This window comes from Mus musculus, chromosome 16, assembly GCF_000001635.26.
Source record: "Mus musculus strain C57BL/6J chromosome 16, GRCm38.p6 C57BL/6J".
NCBI lineage: Eukaryota > Metazoa > Chordata > Mammalia > Rodentia > Muridae > Mus > Mus musculus.
The window spans coordinates 49204713-49229477 of NC_000082.6; the positions used below are offsets into that span (position 1 = coordinate 49204713).

The window sequence follows — 24765 nt, forward strand, 5'->3', positions numbered from 1 at the left end:
CTTGTTTGTGTAGCCAGTTTGTTCGTGTATGTCTTTTTATTGGGGAGTTGAGACCATTGATGTTAAGAGATATTAAGGAAAAGTAATTGTTGCTTCCTGTTATTTTTGTTGTTAAAGTTGGCATTCTGTTCTTGTGGCTGTCTTCTTTTAGGTTTGTTGAGGGATTACCTTCTTGTTTTTTCCAGGGCGTTGTTCCCGTTCTTGTATTGGTTTTTTTCTGTTATTATCCTTTGAAGGGCTGGATTCATGGAGAGATAATGTGTGAAATTTGTTTTGTCGTGGAATACTTTGGTTTCTCCATCTATGGTAATTGAGAGTTTGGCTGGGTATAGTAGCCTGGGCTGGAATTTGTGTTCTCTTAGTGTCTGTATAACATCTGTCCAGGCTCTTCTGGCTTTCATAGTCTCTGGTGAAAAATCTGGTGTAATTCTGATAGGCTTGCCTTTATATGTTACTTGACCTTTTTCCCTTACTGCTTTTAGTATTCTATCTTTATTTAGTGCATTTGTTGTTCTGATTATTATGTGTCGGGAGGAATTTCTTTTCTGGTCCAGTCTATTTGGAGTTCTGTAGGCTTCTTGTATGTTCATAGGCATCTCTTTCTTTAGATTTGGGAAGTTTTCTTCAATAATTTTGTTGAAGATGTTTGCTGGTCCTTTGAGTTGAAAATCTTCATTCTCATCCACTCCTATTATCCGTAGGTTTGGTCTTCGCATTGTGTCCTGGATCCTGGATATTTTGAGTTAGGATCTTTTTGCATTTTCCATTTTCTTTGATTGTTGTACCAATGTTCTCTATGGAATCTTCTGCACCTGAGATTCTCTCTTCCATCTCTTGTATTCTGTTGCTGATGCTCAAATCTATGGTTCCAGATTTCTTTCCTAGGGTTCCTATCTCCAGTGTTGCCTCACTTTGAGTTTTCTTTATTGTGTCTACTTCCCTTTTTAGGTCTAGTATGGTTTTGTTCATTTCCATCACCTGTTTGTATGTTTTTTCATCTTTTTCTGTAAGGACTTCTACCTGTTTGTGTTTTCCTGTTTTTCTTTAAGGACTTGTAACTCTTTAGCAGTGTTCTCCTGTATTTCTTTAAGTGAGTTATTAAATTCCTTCTTTATGTCCTCTACCATCATCATGAGATATGCTTTTAAATCTGGGTCTAGGTTTTCGGGTGTGTTGGGGTGCCCTGGACTGGGCGAAGTGGGAGTGCTGGGTTCTGATGATGGTGAGTGGTCTTGGTTCCTGTTAGTAAGATTCCTACGTTTACCTTTCGCCATCTGGTAATCTCTGGAGTTAGTAGTTATTGTTGACTCTGTTTAGAGATTGTTCTTCTGGTGATTCTGTTACCATCTATCAGCAGACCTGGGAGACAGATTCTCTCCTCTGAGTTTCAGTGCTCAGAGCACTCTCTGCTGGCAAGCTCTCTTACAGGGAAGGTGCGCAGATATCTTGTGTTTGGACCTCCTCCTGGCCGAAGAAGAAGGCCCAAAACAGGACCTTTCTCAGAAGCTGTGTTGCTTTGGCAGGTCCCAGAAGCTGTCAGCTTCTGTGGTGCAGACTCTCACCTGTGCAGACTAATTTCCTAAGTTCCGCGGAGTCCAGGAACCAAAATGGCGACAGCTGCTGCTGAGGCTGAGGCCGCCTCCCGAGCCAGGCGGACACCTGTCCTCTGGTCCGGACGGTGGCCGGCTGTCTGAGGCCCGCTAAGGGTGCTGCCTCAGCGGCTCTGTGCTTCCGCCTGTCCCAGAAGCTGTCTGGTTCTCTGGCGCACCCTCTCACCTGTGCAGACTAAATTCCTAAGTTCTGCTGAGTCCCGGAACCAAGCTAGATGTCCATTTTTAAAAGTTTTACTCTTGTATGCGTGCATGTGTGTGACTAGAAAGGTGTAAGTCACGTGAGTGTGGACGGAGTCTAGAAGTCACTGAGTCCAATAGGCAGGCTTGGGACTAAAGTCCAGACCTCTAGAAGGTCAGCAAGTGCTTTTAACTGCTGATCCATTTCTCTACCCCCAAAGGCATTCCATTTTAATTTACTATTACCTATTCATTTATTAAAATTCATATGAAAAAAATTTAAGTAAAAGGAGCTAAGATTACTGAGAAACTTAAATGTTATCTCCTTGCAGTTTTTCTTTACCCAGAGGCTTTCATAGTTTACTGCTTATGAGCATTTACCACACATCTTAGTATTAGTGCGTAAGAATGAACAAACTGTGTACAAAGTACAAGACTGTGAATCTCCAGTCAGTTGATAGAAAACTTTAGACCAGTTGGCAATTACATCATATTTCAGGTTTTTTTTTTCTCATGAACTACAGAGTTAAAATCTTGAAAAGGTTACAGATAGCCTAGTCTCAGTAATGAGTTAATAAGCATTCACATTAGACACTTGCTTGCACATAAATTATATATATGCATATATATGTATATGTAGGTATATGTATGTAATAGCAATTAATTAGGAGGCCATAAATTTTTAACAGAAAAAAAAGGGTCTATGGGAGTGTTTTGAGGTAGGAAAGGAAATGGAGACATGGTATAATTATATTATAATCACAAAAATAAAAGAAAAACCCCTAAATTTAGGGGAATATCACATTGCCAATAGCTGACATATCTTTTCTCCCTATATAAAATGTATATGTAAACCTAAGCCGATAAGAGGGCTAATTACCATAGTGTCCATAATTCAGGTATTTATCATGGCTATGGTCACCAGGTTTGCTAGCGTTGCCTTTCCAGTTGTAACTCAACTCCAGACAAGTCAGTCTTTGAGTGGTCAGGTCTGTCCAGGGCATTCCTAGAGACACAGGCACTGATACTGTCTGGGATTCCCAACACTAACCATCCTAAATGTAATTGGTTATCCTGAAACAACCATGTATGCACCAAAGAGTAAAATACACCACTGAATCAACCTTTGCAATCTATGGCTATGGCCTTTCACCTTTTCCCTGGTGTGACTTTCATTTATTCTCACTAATTGTTGGATTTTTGAATCAGCCCATAGTAATATATTTCTTCTGGTGATGTACTTCTTCTGGATTCTAGGTCAAAACCTTAACATCGTTTCTCAAGAAAATCTTTGCTTCTTTTCCTTGCTAAGATGGAGCTCTTTGTCCATACCCTATGTCAAGGGCTTTTGAAAATACAGCAATTAAAAAGGGAGTAAAAGAAAAAAGAAAACCACAGAGCACATTACACATTGCACAGGAGACTAAATCCATGGCCCCCAGTAGGCTACACTGAGTTGGATTTCGTAAAATAGCTCTAAATGTAGGTTCAGCCCATCTAACTGTTGTTGTCCTACTCCGGCCAGCAACAGGAACGACACAGACACCAAGTTGGGTTCACGCAGCAACTTTACTTCGGGCCTTTTCTTGTACAGCTCTCTTCCCCAGCAGCTTCTTCTTAGGGCAAGGGCTAAACTACTCTTTTCTACTACTACTGGCTTCTACCTAGGGCAAGGGCTAAACAAACTCTCTTCACTACTACTGGCTTCTTTTACAACAGCTAGCTTCTACCACTTACAACAGCAGCTTCTACTACTCCACCCTTCTCACAGCAAGGGCTAAACTCTTATCCCTACTCTGGCTGACTCCTCTCCTTCTAGCTCCACCCCACCTCATCCAATCAGAATTCACACACACACACACACACACACACACACACACACACACACACACACACACACGCTCCAGGCACAAGCTTAGGTCATTCACAGATAGGCTGACAGGTCTGGATCACGAGGAGCTGTCCAGGCAGCCCATGCATGCAGCCTCATTGCGCATGCTCGGGCAAGGCAGTAAACAAGTGGGTTTCACGGGGCCTGCAGCCACACCTGCTTCCCGCATCTAACTACAAAATGTAGAATAGTGGTCTACTATTATTGTTGTTGTTGTTGCTGCTGCTGGTGTGATGGTGGTGGTATTGTTATTACCTGGGAAATATCCTTCATAGATTTTACCTTCATCTTCAGACTCATCCCCCAGATCCAGAGCCCTTTCTGCACATGGACTGAGAGGCTCACAGCATTGGCCTCTATCAGAGCATCTCTTTCCTTTGGCTCACAGTCTCAGGTTCCATTGGGTGTTGTTCTTCCAGCTCTTTCCCTTTAAGGTCACGTTGGTCTGGCTGATTTCTTTTACTGAATGTCACTGGCCTACCAGACAATGATGTTTCCATGATTCCCTCAATCCATATTATGGGAACTGCCCCTGATGTCCTTCTGACATTAAGTTTTAGTCCCCCTGATTCAGGTACTCTAGTCAGTTGAGGAAGATGGATGCTCTCTCTGTCTTCTGGTCTCACCTTGTAGTTTGCAACAATTCATGTGTTTCCTTTTGGACCCTAGCAATAGACTTCTAATATAACTATTCTTCTTAAGCTGTATATGACAGTAGATATTATTACATTAGACAAGAGGTGCCATTTGAAGACAGCTTAGAACCAACTATCTCTCACTGCTTTGCCCAGCTAGGGACAGAAGAAACAAGCAAGGAGACAAGTCCCCTATTTCACAAATGTTCACAAGGTCACACTGGTGAAATGCATCCTCCAGACTGTCATTGTTTCTCAGAAACCATAATCTCTCATTCTTCGGGGTGGGGGTGGTCAGGCTTTCATGATAGACAAATAAGAGCCAAGAAACCCATGGGAAGGACATGGAATGTTGGTTAATCCCCAGGACACCCTGGACCTTCTCAGGGAAGTGATGGAATAAAGACAAGTTCCTTGGAGAAAAGCCTCTGACACTAGTTGGCCTGGATGTACTTCAAGGTGCACAGACATCTTCATGGCCTTTCTCAGTACCTGAGCCACCTGACACTTAGATTTCCACTTCTTGAACAGTCAAGTGTGGAGATGAACCAGATCTCAGTTTTGTACAAGTTGCCTTACATTCAAATTTTGTTCCTAAACTCAAAAACTATTTCAAGTTCTCTAGTGACTATAGCATTTTAAGGTGTCCTTTTATATGCTAGTAAAAATTCCTAACATGCCATTTAGATGATTTTTTTAATGTTATAGATTATTAGAATAAACTAACTCACAAGAATTCTGCACCTTTAAGCAGCACCAAACAGACTAAGCTTGGAGACATACCTGTGCCAGAGGGTCTTATAGCAGTTGTTTCAAGACTCTCTTCTCTCCACATAGTTGTCAGTGTCGGGTGGAAGGAGCCTCATGCTACTTGTTATGATGCCTAATACATTTTTTTGTGGTTAAAAGCACATGTGATGCTTTAACATGAATCAGTTACTGTTTGTTATTTAGTGGCTACAATAGGAAAACTAAAAATGGTTGCTTGTGCTTAATACACTGTACTTGTACATAGCTTAGAAAATCTGACCATGCAGTCATGATCAGTTTTTAAAAGTAGGTTATGTAGAAATGTAGGACATTTGAAAAGATTTGATCAAAATTTGCAGATGACTTTTCAGGAGATCTGTGTACCCAGCAGCTTCATGTGTGTTGTCAAGATGTCATCTTTAGTACTAAGGACATGATGTACCTCTGGATAAAGTCTAAGCTCGGTGTTAATGTGAACTTCAGTGTATCATCTCGATATAAAGGAAAAGTTTATCATTAAAATCAGAAAAGTCAAATGGTCAAAGCCACCAAAGCTAGAAACAAAAGAATATGGAAGTAGTGTGTTGCCTCAGTTCTGTGTAGAATAGGATCAATGAATTGGAAGAAAACATAAGCAGTAGTTCTCGGGGAGGGGTTCAGATATCACATTTTTAGTTATTTTTGTGGAAGGCAGAACTCAACAAAACAAAATAAAACATAATAGAAATAACCTTCCTTCTAAGATAAAGCCAAGAGTCCAGACTAGACAGGAGTGCTTGTTGTGGACACCAAAGTCTCCCAGTTTCAGTGTCTTGGTTAAGGTGAAGGTCAAGAGGGAGGAGAGATTCAGTGAGGCTATTGTGGATTTTTAATGTTTTTATTGTTTTCTGTTACAATCAAGGAGTTGACACTTTTTACAAAGTAATACGTCTACAAACTAGCCTCTAGTCAATATTCTAGTTGAAACTTGAAGGAATGTCAAAGTCCACACTGCCTTGGGCAAAACAGTATCCTTGGAGAGCAATCAGCTGGCTTCAGCGATGAGAAAAGCAAGGTGACCCAGTGGCACTTGGAACGTCTGGCATCTTGCTCTGGACTAGAGATGGTTGGATTTAGTATTCCTAAAGGTAGACATTTGGAGATCTTGAGTTACTAAAGACACACTTAGCTCATCTTGCAATCTGTATTCTACCAGTTAGTAAGAACTACAGAGCATAGAGCTAATTCAGAATGAAAAGCTATTCCTGGGGTATTCTTTGAAATGAGTATCTCCATCTGCATAGAGACATCAGCTTTATGAATATGTTCTTATTACTTATGAAGTAGCATTTCATATGCCATGCAATATTGATCTGTCTGCTTTTTTGAGTCATTTTGAAATTCTTTACTCTAAAAGGAGTGACTAAGATGTTCTGCTGCCTTTCTAACCTTGGCATACCTTTCTACTGTAGGGCTGAGGGAAGCTCGCAAGGTTATAGGTGCCTCTCAGTTTCCCTTCATACTAAGCAATATCCCCAAGAAACAGGAAGGATTATTTAATCCATTTAGCATTACACCAGTTTGGCTGAGCAGATCTCTAGGCTCGTGTGTAGCTTTGTGGTTGCTCATTCTGGTCTCTGTCCCACTGGGTATGTTAATCTCATAGATTTGAGAAGAAAGACCACCTACTCAAATCATAATGGCCAAATTAATTAAAGTAAGTAATTAATTAATGCAAACTTTTCTTCATGTGTACACAGGCAGCATCTTTCTCTCTCTCTATTTCTATAGCTCAGGGATGGGGGGATTTCCAAATGTATTTGACATGAAAATATGTGGTGGGATTAGATTACAGAATCAGAACATAAGCATAATGCAAGCAAGGTTGTCATAAGGTAGTCATGATGTCATAAGGTAGTCATGGTACCATAAGGTAGTCATGATGTCATAAACTAGTCATGATGCCATAAGGTAGTCATGATGTCATAAGGTAGTCATAATGTCATAAGGTAATCATGATGTCATAAGGTAGTCTTAATAGTGGATGTTCATAATAGCAGGTGACACGGTTGTCGTTTCCTGGAATAGGCAGCACCAAACCATTTGTAATTAAGGTTTCAGGTGGAACATAACCAAACCCTTGAGAAACAGAGGTTGAATCATAAACAAGAATGAACCTGGTTTGTCTTTATTATAAGATGGCTTTCGGGCTCAAGATGGAGGCAGGCAAGTTTATTAGCTGCTCCCACTTCAGGCTTCATGGAGGGTTTGGGAAGACCTTCCTAGTCTGCATTGGCTCAGGTTTATTTGAGAATGAGAGGTTGTGTGGGAAAACCCTTTTCTTTTCTGATGAGATTGGAGGCTTAGACATCTCTCTGGGCAGGAGGTGGCATGACTTTCAACTAGCTTCTTCATGATACATTTCCTCCAGTCCAAAAAGAGTCTAATACAAGGCGGCCGTTTTCAGTGTACAATAGAGGCCTTGGCTGCATTTTGCCTAAACTGACACTTTCAGAGAGAGGCATGCACCTCATGGGCTTGATCCCCCCACAACCCCATCAGCACTTCCAAGCTCAGCCTCTCCTTGGAAAGCGTCCTGCCAAGGCTGTAGAGCTAGGCTCAGGGTTCTCATCACCTACGTACCACTTACTTATTCTCCTATGCACTCTTTCTTAATATATTTCAAAACTTTTAAAACATAATTACATCATGGTCTTTCCTTTTCCTCCCCCTTACCTCTTCCAAATGAAGGATTAAAAAATAAAATTAAAAACCTAAAGCATGATGAGGTCCAGCAAACTCAAGTATATTTATTGAGCAGATCTGCCAAGACATTCCTGGTGTCTCAGTGATGTGAGAGTTATAGGAGGCAAACAAGCCACCTAGGCAATCGACCTCACGGAACACTTTCAATCACTATCTAGTTAGGACTTATAGTTTAAAGAATGAATTTTGTTAACTATCAAGAGAGCAAAGATGAACAGGACCATGACTTCGACTTCAAATATCACATGGTGACTGTTTGCACCAAGTTAGTAGACATTGCCCTGTTTCTCAGCATTCCACAGGGCTCCAGTTCCATCTTCCCACTGTGCCTAGGCCTTAACTCCTAACCTGGGCTCTATAGCACATATACTACTACACAGTTGATTTTTGGCTCACAAATTGACTGAAACATAGGTTTCTCCTTATTTTTGAAATTCTAAAAAGGTAATTCTGTGGAAGTAACACCTTTTTTTTTCTTTGTTTTTTGTTTTTTTCCAAAACAAAAGTTGTGTGGTCAAAAGAAAGAAAGTTGTTGGCAATGAAGGCCCAAAGCATTTACTAAGATGCTGTTCAGGGGGCAGGGAGTAATAAAATATTCTTTTAAAATACCTAACTTCTTTTCCTCTTATCAAACTGGTGGTACAATAATCCCCATCTACACTCCCTGTGGCTTGTCTACACATGCAGTGTGTGTTCTTAGTAAAGAAATCAAACAAAGAGCCCCACTGTCTGAGGGAGGGGTTATGATCTATCAAAGTCACAGAGAAGTCCCTCTGAGTGGAGCCTTTTAATGGTTATGAGGAGCTTAAATAAGGAAAGGGGACATGTAGTTTTCATCCTGGCCCATGTAAGGCTGACATCTTGGTCGAGTATAGGAAAGGTGCCGACAACGTGATGTGGAATCAGAACATGTTCTCTTTGAGTTTACTAACAGCCATCCAACAACTGAATGGGAAAGAGAGCATGGGTGGGGGCAAAAGTGTCAAATGATTCTTCTAAGCTGCACGGAGAAGGGAACTGGGACTGTCAATAATGATGCCTTTTGATAGCCACTTCCTGGAAATTGATGAAGTATTTGTCCTGCGATTTCACAAAAAGAAGGATGCATGGTCTGTTTCAGTTTCTCCCCAAGACTACATTATGCCTTAGAGCAGGACAGCATGACATGCCTGCATAATAACCTTGATTCCATTCAGGATGTTGTCTTCAATGTGAATGTAATTTTTAATTACATTTATGTATTTGTGTGTGTGTGTGTGTGTGAGAGAGAGTGTGTGTTTATGTGTGTGTGTGTTCTCACTCATGCATGCAAATGCTTGTAGATGCCATAGAATGTGTGTGGATGCCAAAGAGCAACTTGTAAAAGTTGGTTTCTCTTTGGGCCATTTCACAAACATGATCAGTAGCCTTTAGTTGACTTCAAAAGGCAGTGTTCCTCAGGGATCCCATTCTTGTTATCCTGCCTGCTCCCCATGTCTTCCTTCCTTCCTTCCTTCCTTCCTTCCTTCCTTCCTTCCTTCCTTCCTTCCTTCCTTCCTTCCTCCCTCCCTCCCTCCCTCCCTCCCTCCCTCCCTCCCTCTCTCTCTCTCTCTCTCTCTCTCTCTCACACACACACACACACACTCTCTCTCTCACTCTCCCTCCCCCTCCCTCCCTCTCTCCCTCCCTCCCTCCCTCCCTCCCTCCTTCTCTCTCTCTCTCTCTCTCTCTCTCTCTTTCTTTCTTTCTTTTTTTTTCCTTTTTTTTTTTTTTGGTTTTTTGAGACTGCGTTTCTCTCTATAGCTCTGGCTGTCCTGGAACTCACCCTGTAGACCAGGCTGGCCCTGAACTCAGAAATCCACCTGCCTCTGCCTCCCAAGTCCTGGGATTAAAGGGGAATGCCACCACTGCTGGCATAAGTATTTCTTTATTGTATGGACTCAACTACTTGTCTATAGTTAGACAAGTTCTCCTTTCTTGCGTGTAAGTCACATAATGTGTGCAGACAATCCTGTTGGACTAGGTGTTTTACAAGAGGGGCTCGCTCTCAAGCTAAAAATTCTCAAGAAATTCCTTTTCCTAAAGTGAGAGCATTTAGACAAAAGCCACTATTCCCTTGGGGACTTAAGAAGATAGTTCCTACTTGCTAAAAGGCATAATTTTCCTTATCTCTGGCAAGAGGAACATATGGTTCCTCTATTAACCTATGCCTAAAGGTGCCTATTTAACAGAGCACAGCAAACTCTGGCTTTCCTTCTCTCTGGGCACCTCCAATACCTGTTTATGGAATCCTGGCTCCTCTCAGTACTTTTCACCTGGATCCCTGAAAGCTCCAGACCCCAAGCTTCAAGTCCCTTCCCTCAGCTTCTCTGATCCTTATATAACTTCAGCAATTTTGGCTACGTGTCCTTTTGCTCTCTTGACCTCATGTTTCTTGTTGGTTCTGCCAGTGGATCTCCCCTGATCCCCTCTCTTGTCCTCTCTTCTCTTCTTCCCTTTCTCCTCTCTCACTCTTTAATCCCACTCCCCTCCTCTCATGACCTGGTTAGTCCACTAATGGCATTCAGTCTTGATCCTTCCAAATGCCTCTGGCTGTGCTCTACCTCACGTCTATAGTAAACTTTCCCCTCAAGTCATAAATGTTGTCATTTTTCCCCTTCAATTCTTCAGCTTCTTCTGCCCTCTGCGTCCTGCAGGCTAAACTCTGTGGTCGGCTCCACATAATTTTCCTTGGATTAGTTTGCTTAGGAGGGTTAAGGATTTTGCCTCCTTTGGTCAAGTCCAATTCCCCAAACTACACAAGGCAGTCCAAATATCCAAAAATGAGAGCAACCTAGACTATAGGAGGATTTCTGGTTGTTAGATAAAAGCCAACATTCCTGGGGGACTTGTGAAAACATGTCCTATCTGCCCCAAAGAGTCATTTCCCTTAGCTCTGGTAGAAGGGACATATGGGTCTCCATGGACATGTACCTGTGGTCGAATATTGAACCCAATGGTGGCCTGCTGTCTTCCTCAGTATCACAAGCACTTATTATACATCTCAAAGTCTTCACTCTAGCATAATGGGTTCTCACTTCCTCAGGCTTCCCTCCTCCCAGATGCACATCTCCTCTCTTTATGAAAGCACTGTCATTGCTTTTGCAATTCACCATTCCCTGCTGCTACTACCTCTCTCACAGATAACCCTGGCTGTGTTCACTGTCCTTTCTGGTTTGTTTGTTTGTTTGTTTGTTGTTTGTTTGTTTTTGATTTTATTTAATATATTTGAGTACACAGTCACTGTCTTCACACACACCAGAAGAGGGCATCAGATCCCATTACAGATGGTTGTGAGCCACCATGTGGTAACTGCGAATTGAACTCAGGACCTCTGGAAGAACATTCAGTGCAATTCACTGCTGAGCCATCTCTCCAGCCCCTCAATGTCCATTCTCAGAGCTATGTTCAGTTTACTCCTTCCTCTTTTTGTTCCGGCCTCTTCTGAATGCCTCTGGTGGTTCTGTCATATATTTAGTAACCATATCATGGAATGGTCATGTCAGCAGTTTCTTTACTATCTCCTTTCTTTATACATACATCTTCATGTTATTATCTCCTCCTAAGATCATCCTCTTCTGCCTTCTCCTGTAAACCCCGGGCATTTCCCTCCTCTAGGCTAATGGGAGCTACCTTCCTGCTTTTCCCTGATTATTTTTTGACATTTTATATATTTTTATAATATATATTTATTTTGTGTGCACATGCAGCATATTTGTGCTGTGCCCAGGAGGTCAGAAGATGTTTGACTGTCTCCCTGCACGTAGACTAGACTTACAGATGTTTGTGAGCCACCTTGTGTGTAATTGGGATTAAACCTGGGTCCCTTTGAAAAGCAACAAGTACTCTTCACTGCAGAGCCATCCTAACTTTTTTTGGTTAAAATAGGGTGTCAGTTCCAGCACTCGGGAGGCAGAGGCAGGCAGATTTCTGAGTTCGAGGCCATCCTGGTCTACAAAGTGAGTTCCAGGACAGCCAGGGCTACACAGAGAAACTCTGTCTCGAAGAAAGAAAAGAAAAGAAAAGAAAAAGAAAAAAAGAAAGAAAATTGGGTGTCAGAGTTAGAAAAGATATCATAGAAATTTTTTCTTGTATAGGATCTTAGAGTTCAGGATGTAGCACCCACATCTGATGGGTCATCTGTAATTCTAGCTCCTAATGGTACTGACACTCTTGGAGATACATGGGCATTGGAACACACAACTTTTTATATACAGACACATAAACATATGCATAAATACAAGAAAATCATTTCTGTTTCATTTTAAAAATTAATATGCAATGACATTTACCTTGAGAGCCAGTGAGACAAAGTGTGAAACTCGGGAACAAAGACAGCGCTGCCTGCACTTTTGTGTCTTATGGAAACCCTATCATTGGGTCTGTCAAAGACAAGCAGAAAAGTCATGCTGTAAATTTTAAATGTATATAGAAATTAGGACTTAGTATCTGACTCCAGGAAATTAAATCATTGTACGTTTGTATCATTTCTTTTGTAAACATGAAACCTGCTATTATCTAGGCCCAGCATATGGAAATTCTTAATATGGAAAAAATATTAGATTATTCCAATTTTTAGATAGTGTAGTTTTTCTTTTAAGGCACACAGACTTTTTCACACAAGAGCCTTGAGAGGTTGATCACTATGTATACACTAGAATGTCAACTTTGCATGTGGGTCTCACTCACTCACATCTGGATCATTTCATATTGTATGGAAGCTACTAGAAATGGCTGCTAGCGAATACACACTTGGTATTGATTTCCCAGTGCTTCTCCAAGTAAGAGCTTTCTCGCTTACAAGGGTTACTACCTGTGACACATAATGCTTTTGTAGTAAAATATGCTAAAGTTAATTCAATTCATATGCCAATTGTATTAATTATGGCTTTAATTATATCACTACTCATAAAATATAGTACAAACCAAAGGCAGCTGTTGTGACCATGGTTCTCACAGAACTTCTCAATACTCAAGAAAATGATGTACATGGCTGTCAATATTCATGCACACACAATATAGTGAGTATACATACGGTATACCTGTCTCTTGTTATTCCAAGATTATAGTTTTTAGTCTTTAAGAAATAGCTACTTTAAAGGAATGTTTACAATTATTTTAAATTCTCTAAAAGAAAACTTAAAGGGAATCAGTTAGGAGAGCTACTGTCACCAGAATAAATTTAATTCTGTGGTGGGATAGGAGAGTTTAAAATGACTAACACTGTCCCCCAAAGCAATATCAGATTTTTATTTTATTTTTTCAAAATAAAACTAAATAGGTTAGTCATTTAAAGTTTCATGTTTATAGTTTTTAAATATTAGAAAAAATGATTGAAATGATTGAATATACAAACTCAGAAGAGAATCTTCCCAACGTGACTATTCATTTTTTATTACAGATATAGTTAGATAAAGAAAGAATTTAAAGTTCATGATATTAAAACACAACAAATAGAGAGAATGTGATGCAGCTTGTCAAAGTTATTGCTGTAACAGCTTCCCTCTTTCCAGAATAAATCACTGATTTTTGATAAAGGGGAAAATGTAAAACAATACTCATTTGAAAATAAGCTCTTCATATGTATTATAAGGAAAATGTAAGTAGAGATACCACATTGATTATTTCTGAAGACTGCATACACTACCAAAGTTTGTTTTTACTCTAACAGTAGATCAACATAGGCACCTCAACAAATCAGATCAACAGCAAAATACCTTTTCTTTCATAAGCCATTAAATAAATATTAAAACAAGCATCATAAAGAAAAAGATGGACAGCTTCATGATGCTTAAATGTAATATAATGGCACCTCATTCCCACTGTCCCAATCTGGGACACATCATTACAAACATCCCCTCTCTTATGCACTCTAACATTTAGTACCTTTGTTTAAAGTTCCAGCACCTCTCTTGCTAATTTCCAGGTCAGATGAGGTTCTTATTTCATTTACAGCTATGATTAGTGTTTGATAATTAGTGTTTCCCAATTCTTTGGCTACTAATTCCTCCAACTCAATAATAGATGTGTCCACTCTTTCTTTTTCTTCTACTGCTCTTATCTAAAGCTTCTTTTGTCCCCACCTTTCTAATTCAAGGACTCTGTCTCCACAACCATATCCCCTCCCTACAGCCTCATCATGTTTACACTATTGCTACCAAATCATTTCCAAAAGTACAAACCCTATGCTTTTGTATAAAAAAGACAAATACCTCTAAAACTCCTTAGAATAAACAAATTTAGTATGCAGGATGCAAAATAAACATATAAAACCCAGTATCCATTTTATATAGCAACAGCATTGCTCAAAAAACAAAGCCAACAACAGCCAGCCAACCAAACAAAATAAAATGTTATGTCATTGTCAGTATTTCCAGAATAAAAATGTCTAGAAATAAGTGAAAATCAGAAGATGAGAGACTTCTTCAATGAAGGTTATGATGGAGTAACAAAAATCAATAAAAGCCCTGCACACAAATGGGAAGACAGTCCATGACCATTAAATGAAACAATCATTAGTAAAAGAGTTTATATTACACAAAATGATGTAGAGATTTAACACATTCATGTCAAAATATCAGTCTCTTCATAAATATAGAAGTGTGCCACCAAAATCCATACTGTACTACAGAGTATCTTAAATAGCTCAAATAACACTGAGCATTACAATAATATGCCAAAATATTACAATACCATATAACTTCTGTCTGCATAACAAACAAGGCACCTCAACAAATCAGTAAAGAAAACTAGCATACCCTTTGACCCAGGAATCCTGCTATTGAAGGAGTGGAATTTACAGTATTTATGCTGTTAGCACATCTATATTCACATATTTATTGCAACACAATCCCATAGTCATGTTGTCTGTAATACATTTCTGTGTCTCTAAATTGGAAGAAACAGCTAAAGTTTGTTACAAGTTATGAATTTGAAATACTTTGCAGAGGCCATATAAACAAGACTGACTTACCAAGCCATTTCATATAAATTAGTCCAAATAATTCCACTAGAGTTATTATGGCCAAACCTGAAATTAGAAGGAGGCCGTATTTTGGTACACAGTCTGTAAAAACAAAGAAATTGCATATTATAAATGCAAACAAACTGCTTATAGAAATAAATAAATAATATCAAATTTTAGTGGAAGTAATCATTGTTCAAGAGATAAAAATTTATGCATGCTAATTATCATTAACTGTTAACAAAATGATTCCAAATGGTTTTAAGAAAAAAGCTCACATTTGTATAACATAAAAATCAGGACTACTAGGAAATGCTGTCCCCAAACAATTTGAGTCTGGCGAATTTTAAAGTTCTTCTGTGAATCTAGCCATAATAATTTGTATTTCTAGAGGATACTCATGAGGTATGTATAAGCAATATTCTTGTACCGGCATCAAAAGCATAAGCCCCACTGGAGGAAATATGATATCAGATATCAAAAAAGAAAATCTTAAGCCAGAAAATGCGAAGCATGTGAAGAAATGTAAATTGCTGGTGCTGGCGATGCAAAATGCTGTAGATATTTTCATAAAACAGTTACAAAACTACATTCTTAGCCAGGACTAATCCATTATTTATACAAATGAAGTTGATAAGGTACATCCATAGAAAAATAACATGTATGTTTATAGCAATTCTGTTTATAGTTACAACAAATTTCAAAGCAAGCAGGATATTCTTCATTAGGTGAGTATATCAATAAAAATCCTGCTCTATGTCCTCACGAATATTCTGCACTTGGTAGTAGTGAAGTATGAAATCATGAAAAGCATGGAGAAAACACAGATGTCCATTTCTAAGTGAATGAAGACTATGTCAAAAGGTTACATGCCAAATGTACCTAAATAAAACACATTCATAAAGGGACTGTAGATATGGCTCAGCAGTTGAGTGTACTGAGTGCTCTTCCAGAGGTCCTGAGTTCATTTCCCAGCAACCACATGGTGGCTTTCAACCATCTGTAATGGTATCTGATCCCCTCTTCTGTGTCTGAGGATAGTGATGATATACTCACATATATAAAATAAATAAATCTTTAAAAATATTAAAATGCCAATCAATAGAGATACTAAAAATATCAGCATTGTCAGGGATCTGTGAGGATAGAAAAATAAACAGGTAGTGAACAAGGGATGTGTACCCGTGAAGGTAAAATGATAGTCTATACGATAAACACAGGGAGTAATACATCTCATGTGCATTTGCCACAGGCAAAGGAGTCACAATGTAATCTGTAGATAGTGGTCCTTTAATAATAGCTCATAAATTAGAAAAACAATGTCCCTGTACTGAGGCATATAAAGTTTGCAAGACCAATGGGCCTCTCTTTCCACTGATGGCTGACTAGGCCATCTTCTGATACATATAAGAAAATACCTAATTAAAAAAAAAAGACTTGGACTTGTTTAGTATTATTAAGGTCATTCATGTGAAAAAAAAAGAAAGAAAGAAAAGAAAAAAAAAAGAAAAGCAATGTCTCTAATCCCAGCACTTGGGAGGCTGAGGCAGGTGGATTTTTGTGTTCGAGGCCAGCCTTGTCTTCAGAGTGAGTTCCAGGACAGCCAGGGCTACACAGAGAAACCCTGTCTCGAAAACAAAAAAAAAGAGAGAAAGAAAGAAAGAAAGAAAGAAAGAAAGAAAGAAAGAAAGAAAGAAAGAAAGAAAGAAAGAGAAGAAAGGGAGGAAGGAAGGAAGGAAGGAAGGAAGAAAAAAGGAAGGAAAGAAAAACAATGTGTTGTGAGTTGTCTGGTTGGTGATAGTAAGGAAGATGTGGCTCTGCAGAGTATTATGTAAGAGACACAATTTATAGAAAGTGTGCAATGGCCATTGAACTTTTCATGAACCTAAACCTCATTTTTAAAACAATGAAGTTTATGTATAAAGAAAATTAAGAGCTCTGTCAGAGAAATATAAATCAAGAGTACAGAAAACCATGACTCTTACCAGATGCAGTGAGATATAGTCCCGCCAGAGTGAGTACAGCACCCAGTCCTTGAGCAATGGTGAACATGATCACAGCCTGGAGGGTCCTCCCGATAGCTAAGAGGAAGAAACGGGTGTGGCAGAAGCACATTGAGAATGACAATGAAGCAGTAACTTCTGTTTGCCTTTGGTATACAGCCAACAACAAGATCCTATGACCAAAGTCTGGCTACTGTAAGTTTTCAAATGACAGATACCTTTCCAGTGACCCCCACCCTTTCCAGCAAGCTTGGCTCCAGATTACTCAGGCAGCAGATAAGACACTTGCTGTCATTGTCTTCTGAATAGGATTCAAACTTTTAACTGTAAATCTTAAACCAGTGCTGCTTTGGCTGTCTTTGGGCATCCTACATCATGAATGGTCACTACTCATGACGTGGTCAACTCTATTGTGCAATTTGAGGATCTGTGCTTTTAAAATGGAACCTTTACAATATAAAGCAATCCAAGAGAGAGAGAGACCCTGGATGGCACACACTTTTAACTGATGAGCCATCTCACTGGCCCAAATGTGCATTTTTAATAATAACAAAAAAATATGCTAGTGGTTAAAGTGTAAAAAAATACTGATTTATATTTTGGATATTCAAATTTCTTCTTAAGACTTGTGTTAAGATTTGCCAACAACAACAACAATAAGACACATGCACACAAAAGTGTGCTCAGTGTTCTTGATTTGTAACCATGTCTAATAGAAATAATCATGTTGATGCAGAGGCATGTTGGAGAAAATGGCATATTCAAAATCTGTTTATGACAGTACTTCAGAATGTAAAGATAATCTTGAGCTATTGAAGGCCAAACATTCCTAACACAAAAACTTGAAGTTGATATTCAAAATTTTCCCATTTTGGAGCATACTGGATGCTGGCCTTCCTGAGTATGGCTGTTTGAACAGCACAGTTTATTCAGATATCTCAAACTCTGAAAAATTGTTCTAGTCTCAAGTATATCAGAGGAGAGGTACTTCAGTTGCATGTATGAAAATCACTTTTTTATAAAATAAAAATACATTGAAGATCTAAGATGACATTAAAAATTATCCTTATGGGAAATGCCATTAAGAATAGCATGGAAAATATTTTCAATAAACCAAATTTGATGAAAATCGGTATCAAAACAAATGGAAAACTTCCCCTCCGCTGGCTAGTTTTCATAGTGTCACAAGATGCTATGTATATTTCTGGGGTATGGAAGCCATCAGTGATCTCCAGTATAGACCCTGCATGCTACCATAGCAACCTGGCCTAGCAAGATTTACTTATTGGTGCAATAGTGGCACAACTGTTATGGGACTTGAGACTTGGTCAACAGGAGGACATTTCATGCTTCATATAACAATACTGGTCAAAAAGCCATTGCTGGAGTGTTCACAGGTCTTAGGGTAGAAACTGTTATTGCAATTTTACTAAATGATCACACTGGCAAATTGCCTTCTGATAATTTTATACACCTGGATTGCTCTCTACCTTTGTCAGAAAGTTTCTTCCCTGCAGTGAGAAACTGTCAGGTGAGAAGAAGAGATTGAGTTCTCAGACCTCCATGGGTCATCTTTATCACCTACCACCACCAACCAGTAGGGCCATGAACCTTATGGAAGGATTGGAAACAATGTTGGAGCCTGATGCTCGGAAAGGCTGCCATGAATTGCTGTCTACTGGACATGATGTGGCTATCACTTTCATGAACTCACAGTCATTGGTGTAAGACCAGCAGACAATCAAGACAGTCAAAATCCTGGACTACATAGCAGAAGTGTTTTCTAGGATCCACCCTTACTAAGGAGTTACTGGTGACTGGTTACTGCTGTGGGCTGTAGAATTATTCTTTTGAGGCTATGGCCAATGGTGGGTTTCCAGTGCTCCAGTAGGTGGCCTCACATTCATGCCCATATGGCTAGCGCTAAATGCACTTAGTAGGCTATCAATTTTTAAAAAAATGAGAAGACATGAATTTTGATAGGAACGTGGTGGGGGATATAGGGATGCTTAGAGGAGGAACTGGAGGAGGGTTGAGAAAAATTAGTTAAAAGAGAAAAAATAAGAATAACTCTCTTTCCCCAAAATACTGTCTTTGAAATGAAAGGTATTTAAAATCAGGTTAGAACAGCAAATGCTTACCTGGCTTAAACTTATGGTACTGAAGGAACACAGGGATCACTGAAGGACTAATGAAGAAAATAAGCCCATAGCCTTTCCTTTTTGAATAATTACCTGTTAACAAACAGAAATTTATTTCTCTGTGTTTTCCTACTGCTCGAGAAGTTAATGTACTGAATTTATTAAATTCATTGCCCTGGATACTGCACTCATAAACTATGAAATGTTGAAAATATTTTCCTCCAAATTTACAGTGACTCAACATTTTTCAATCGCCTCAGACCAAAGTGAATAACCCTAAATCTTAATGTCAGAGTCTCCTCACGTGAGAACCTCCGCTTGGCGTTAACTCTTTAACTGCCTTACGTAATTCCACATGGTAAACCTGCCCTCGCCTTCCACCATCCACTCATTCTCAGTATTCAGACACCCGTGTTTCTTCAGTACCATCAGTTTAAGCCAGGTAAGCATTTGCTGTTCTAACATGTTTTTAAATACCTTTCATTTCAAAGACAACATTTTTGGGGAAACGATCCCAAGCCAAATCAGCTGCTCTTCCACCTTGTCTCCTGATTTCTTCACCTCCCGGGGCCTGGACGCAAACATTATTAAACAAATCTGTTCCAAAGATCCTCTCGTGCCGCAGCGTCCCCAAGAGACGGCCTGGCATGCTATGGTCTGCCAGGCTAAGGTCCGGTCTTTGCTTTCCTTCCCATCTCCCTGCATTTCTTTCCCCCTCACAATTTCCCCTCTCAGCTGCAACGAGCACTTCAGACAGACATAGCTCCGGGTTCACTCCCATTACCACATTTTAGCTAGGGAGCATTGCCTCCATAGTGGACTGAATGGTGATCCCATTACCATTACTTTATCCTGTCCTCAAAACTTCTTAGCTCACATGACAAAGATGTAATAAAGTTAAGGGCTTAGAATGAAGATCCTAAACTGAGTTAAACGAATGTCTTTAATTTCAATGGCATTGCCAACACACAAACACACAAACGGAGCACAGAGAACGGGTTGAGGGAGAAGATGGAACAGAAATGGGAGCTACTCTGCCAGAGGCAAAGCAAGCCAGACATTTCCTGCAAACACTGGAGGTTACAAGAGACAAAAGGTAAAATAGCGCCCCTTCGCCCATGCTGAGGACACCACAGTTTCAGGCATAGGTAGAGGGTTTGGATCCTTGAGGAATTTTCTGTTCTTTGAGGCCACATCATCTGCTGCAGTTTGTCTCAACATCTGTAGGAATCAGTACATTCCCTTCCGGGATTTTCCTCACATCAGCCTCTGACACCACAGCCTGTGTGTCTTACCTGGGATATAAAGGGCGGCTCCAACAGTGACAATTATGGTGAACAATAGTCCAGAAGTAGATAAAATAAGAATTTTCCTATTCACAGGGTTGGATTTATATTTTTGCACTTAAAAAAAAGAGAGAGAGAAATAATCACATAAGCAATCAGAAACAAAGGTATTTCTGTAATATATAAGGTGCAAAGACAAATTAACAACTCCGGGAAATTAGGTAACCCTTAAATAAAACTGATACCCACACCACTTACAAGTAATTGATAGGTAGGACCATGACAACACGTATATATAGCATGTGAGTGTGAGGGTGGCACTTAGTTCTAATCTATTTTACAGATCGAGTTATAACAGTTTTCTTAATTGGGGCATTTTAAATTTCCAGTGTCAGTCTTTTTGTGTGGGGATAGGTCTGTTACATTAGAACATTGAACGGAATATTTAAATTCCACACAGTAATATCTCCCAGTTATATGCCACTCTTAGATATTGTTAATATTCTCTGACAAGCAAAGTGACTCCAGATTGACCACACTGTAGCAATTTGCACAAAACTGATAAGCAGTAACCAATTAATCAGCAATATTAGAAAAAGAGAACCAAGCCCCACACTGTACGAAATGAGTAAAGAATCTAGAAATGTAGGAAATTTGTTTTGAAAAAGAACAGCTAGTAATGAGAAAATCATATGCTGGTTAGATTCTTTTTTTTTTTTTTTTTTTTTTTGTTTTGTTTTGTTTTTAGAGATAGGGTTTCTCTGTGTAGCCCTGGCTGTCCTGGAACTCACTTTGTAGACCAGGCTGGCCTCGAACTCAGAAATTCGCCTGCCTCTGCCTCTCAAGTGCTGGGATTAAAGGCGTGCACCACCACCACCCGGCTGCTGGCCAAATTCTAATGAAAGAAAATGCCCAGAACATATAGCTAAGATGTTAAACACAGACACCCCCCCACACACACACACAGACACACACACAGAGTTCAAGAGTATTAATAACAGAAATCATTGCTCCTAACATAGGCTCGTCCTCACATGTCCACATCCTCATGTGTCTGTAGTTTCTCTGAGACAACAGGCTTAATAACACGTTCTTTTCCTCTTTATTGGACATTTTGTTTGGTTAAATGAGAAATTAGTTTATGTACACAGACACACACACACAGACACACACAGACACACACACAGACACACACAGACACACACACACAGAGTTAAAGGCTACCTAATGTGAGACTCAGAGGCAGAGAACTACAAGGCATTTTGAATGAAATTCCATTGATAATTCCAACACGCACGAATGTCTCCTTTTTGGTATTCAATGGGCAATGGCAATCAGAGGAAAATACTTAAAATTTTGGTTTTCTTTGACTTTTATTCAAATAAAATGAATAGATTAAATGTATCAAAATCATTAAACTACATAGTAACCATGATTTAAAAGAAAATCCATGTTTCAGTATGATACAGCCACGTGTAAAAGTTTTATTATCATACTTACTAATCTTCTGAGGGTTGTACCTCCAGTGGGCCATGAAACTCTTCCAGGCCCCATCACTTAAAAATATTACCATCATTTATGGGTTTACCACACTTAATGGATCCTCTAGCACTCCAATGATTAAGCCTCTAATCCAAAGCCTTTGGGCAACAAATTTAAACCACATCCAAGCCACTAAGCTAAAACTATAAAAAAATCAATACTGAAAAAGTTTGTAGGTCACAAGAACATACCAGTAATTTTTCTAGATAATTTTTTTCTTGATTGCTTCCTATGTTATATTATATAAGGTGACTTGTATTAACTTTTAAAAATAAAACTGTAAAAAATATAGCTGACTCTGAACTCATTGATTATGGATCCATTCCAATAAAATAATTTTGCCTGTTAAATACAAGTCCTGGACTCGGACATGAAGTAGTAGATACAGACATCAGTGTCCTAGGTCTTCACAAAAGAGGACCTGCATTTGATCCGTAATTTTGAAAACAGGTAAGAAACTTGACAAGACAAGGGATGCTCACAGTAAAGAGAAGGCAGTGGGAGGTTAGAGAACATATAGAAATAGTGACATTTATGAAGGAGGATGCAATAGAGGTTGAACAGAACCCTGAACATCAAAGACTATCAGCTCCAGTGGACTTTGCCCAGGTAAGCCTCACATCTCAAGTAAATTTCCTCAAACTACAAAAAAAAAAAAAAAAAAAAAAAAAAAATTGCCCTAACTGGGGATCCATTGCTCAGATACGTGGGTCTATGCTCCACATTTCATATTCAAACGATATTAGTTTGTGATGAAAATTCTTAACTGTTCATATAAAAATAAGGTACAGCATGAATTTTTGCCCCCCAGAGATTTGATTTTACGTAGCATCCAAAGCAATATCACAAAGCACAATTCCCCCCTGGCTGCTGCAGGAACCAGAGAGCTGCATCATAGAATAAACAGGGCTTTGTCTGCAGAAAAGTGCTAACTGGGAAAACGAACTGGTATCCGGCCCCAGAGCATGGGGCTCTGTCTTTACCCTATTTCCGTCTCTGACCATCTGCTCACCAAATAAAATTATATTTGTTAGTATAACAGTGCTAGAGGGGTTTTAGGTGGTCTAAATAGTATTACCAGCATTCTCTTTAAAGCATTTTAAAAGTACAATAAAACATCTTCTTATAAATTCAACAGTAGCAGTATGTCAAGGACAATATATAATTCGTGAACACTGTTACTATTCAAACAATGTACATCTTATTTATCAAAATATGACACTTCCTAGAGCAGCTGAATTACACAGAATAGTTCATATTAGTGCTTCTAACATAGCAGTTTTATCACTCAAATATAAATGAAAGCTAGAAGTAAACACTTACTTAAAATACCAAACTGTGCCCAGAACAGAAGTACAGTCAAAAATGGGAAAATAATAATGGGAATATTTTCACTTAAAGTAAACCATGAACCTGAGGAGAGAGCAAAACAAAAATCATAGTTAGTAGTTAAAGACCATTAACAGTCTCAAATATATTTTTATTATATACCTAGAAGATTAAAATAATTAAAAACTGGGACCACCGTTTATATACAGTTATATACAAAACAAATTTTACATATGATTTACTCTTACAACAACACATGTTATTTAGGATGGCCAAAGCTCTGGTTACTTGGATGTTTTTCCTTCCTTCTGACCTGTGTTGTGTAGAAGGGCAGCACAGCTACTGAGGACAGGCCCTCACACGTTCAAGCCTGGAAATGAACTCTGGCTCACAATCTGTGAGGATAGACGGCATCTGTGCACCTCTGCTTGTCACTGTCCTTAACTAGGAAAGACACTGGTTGTCTCTACCCCTAAACAGACAGCTCTGAGTTGTGACAAGGATAATTCATGTAAAGGGTTTAAAGCAAAGGTTGGCTTTTTATTCTTATTGAAAATAGGTTCTTTTCTCATACAATATGTTCTGATTGTAGTTTTTCTCTTTGCTCCATTCCTCCCTCCCAGCCCCTCCTTCCTCCCTTCCCGTCTAGATCCACACCATTTCTATCTCTCATAAAGAAAAAAAAGTTTCTAAGCAATAACAACCAAATATAACAAAATAAAATATAAGATGAAGCAAAAATTATATCAATGCTGGACATAACTACACAGCAGGAGGAAAAGAGTCCCAAGAGCTGGCAAAAGAGTCAGAGACACTCTTGTTTTCAGTCAGGAGTCCCATAAAAATACCAAGATGATAGCTGTTGTGGGTCTGTGAGTCATCTTGCCGCTGGAGTGTTGGAAATGTCACTTGGGCAGGCAGAAAGAGGAGGGCTTGACTGCATTTACCCTGTGCTGCTGCTGTTGGGTGCTGGGCTTGAGCGAAGCCCTGAAACACCATTCACAGGATGGGAAAGCACAACCTAGCATGTGGGAGGCCGAAGCTGGGATTCTCCTACTCTCAGACATCCAGTAGCTGCTGGAAAACCACACAGAGGAGTGGGACAGAGGTGAGGGATCCTTGGGCCTGTGATGAGGAGCCAATGGCTCCCAAACTCCTGGACATTCAGGCACCTCTGGTCCGCAGGGAGTTGGAAACTGAGTTGGGGGGGCTAAGGGCAAAGATAAGCCCAGGGGCAGAGGAATGGAGAACTCCAGCTTAGCTCATCAGTGAAAGCCCTTACCTTGCTAGTTGCTGTCTGGGAGTGCAGAGGGTCCTTCTACAGAAAAGTTAGGCTGTGGCTCTGTAGGAGAAGGCCTTCTCCATAGTCCCCATGGTGGTTTTGATGGAAGAGACAGTTCTTGGTTCCAGACTGTTTATTGATTGTTCATTGTGGAAAATGGGTGCATACCAACTTCTCAGGGTGGACCAAGATTAAATACCTTTTGCAAGGAGGAATGACTGGGAATAGAAGTTTATTGGCTAAACCCTCAGGGCCTCTAGATATGTCATTATCAGGGATAACTCTGTTTTGGGCTATGTGACCAATGTTGGGAGTGTGCTCACGAGTTTGAGGCCAGGAGTCTAGTAGGGAGCAGGGAGATGCCTACCATCTCAGGTGAGTGCCTGGGT

At 39.5% G+C, this 24765-nt stretch overlaps 1 long non-coding RNA gene across 4 annotated transcripts in view; it reads right to left on the minus strand.

Moving 5' to 3' along the window:
- Positions 1–5927: 5927 nt before the first annotated feature.
- 1700026J12Rik (RIKEN cDNA 1700026J12 gene) overlaps positions 5928–24765 on the minus strand; it is a 45133-nt gene continuing 26295 nt past the window's right edge. For 2 of the 4 annotated variants that reach the window (NR_166908.1, NR_166907.1), the window contains 7 exons: positions 23089–23178; positions 20233–20340; positions 18938–19030; positions 16779–16874; positions 14803–14895; positions 12122–12211; positions 5928–6187 (listed from right to left, as the gene is read on the minus strand). This is a non-coding gene — a long non-coding RNA (RIKEN cDNA 1700026J12 gene). The remainder of the gene's footprint in view (positions 6188–12121; positions 12212–14802; positions 14896–16778; positions 16875–18937; positions 19031–20232; positions 20341–23088; positions 23179–24765) is intronic. The other 2 variants (NR_166910.1, NR_166909.1) reach the window with 1 other exon arrangement.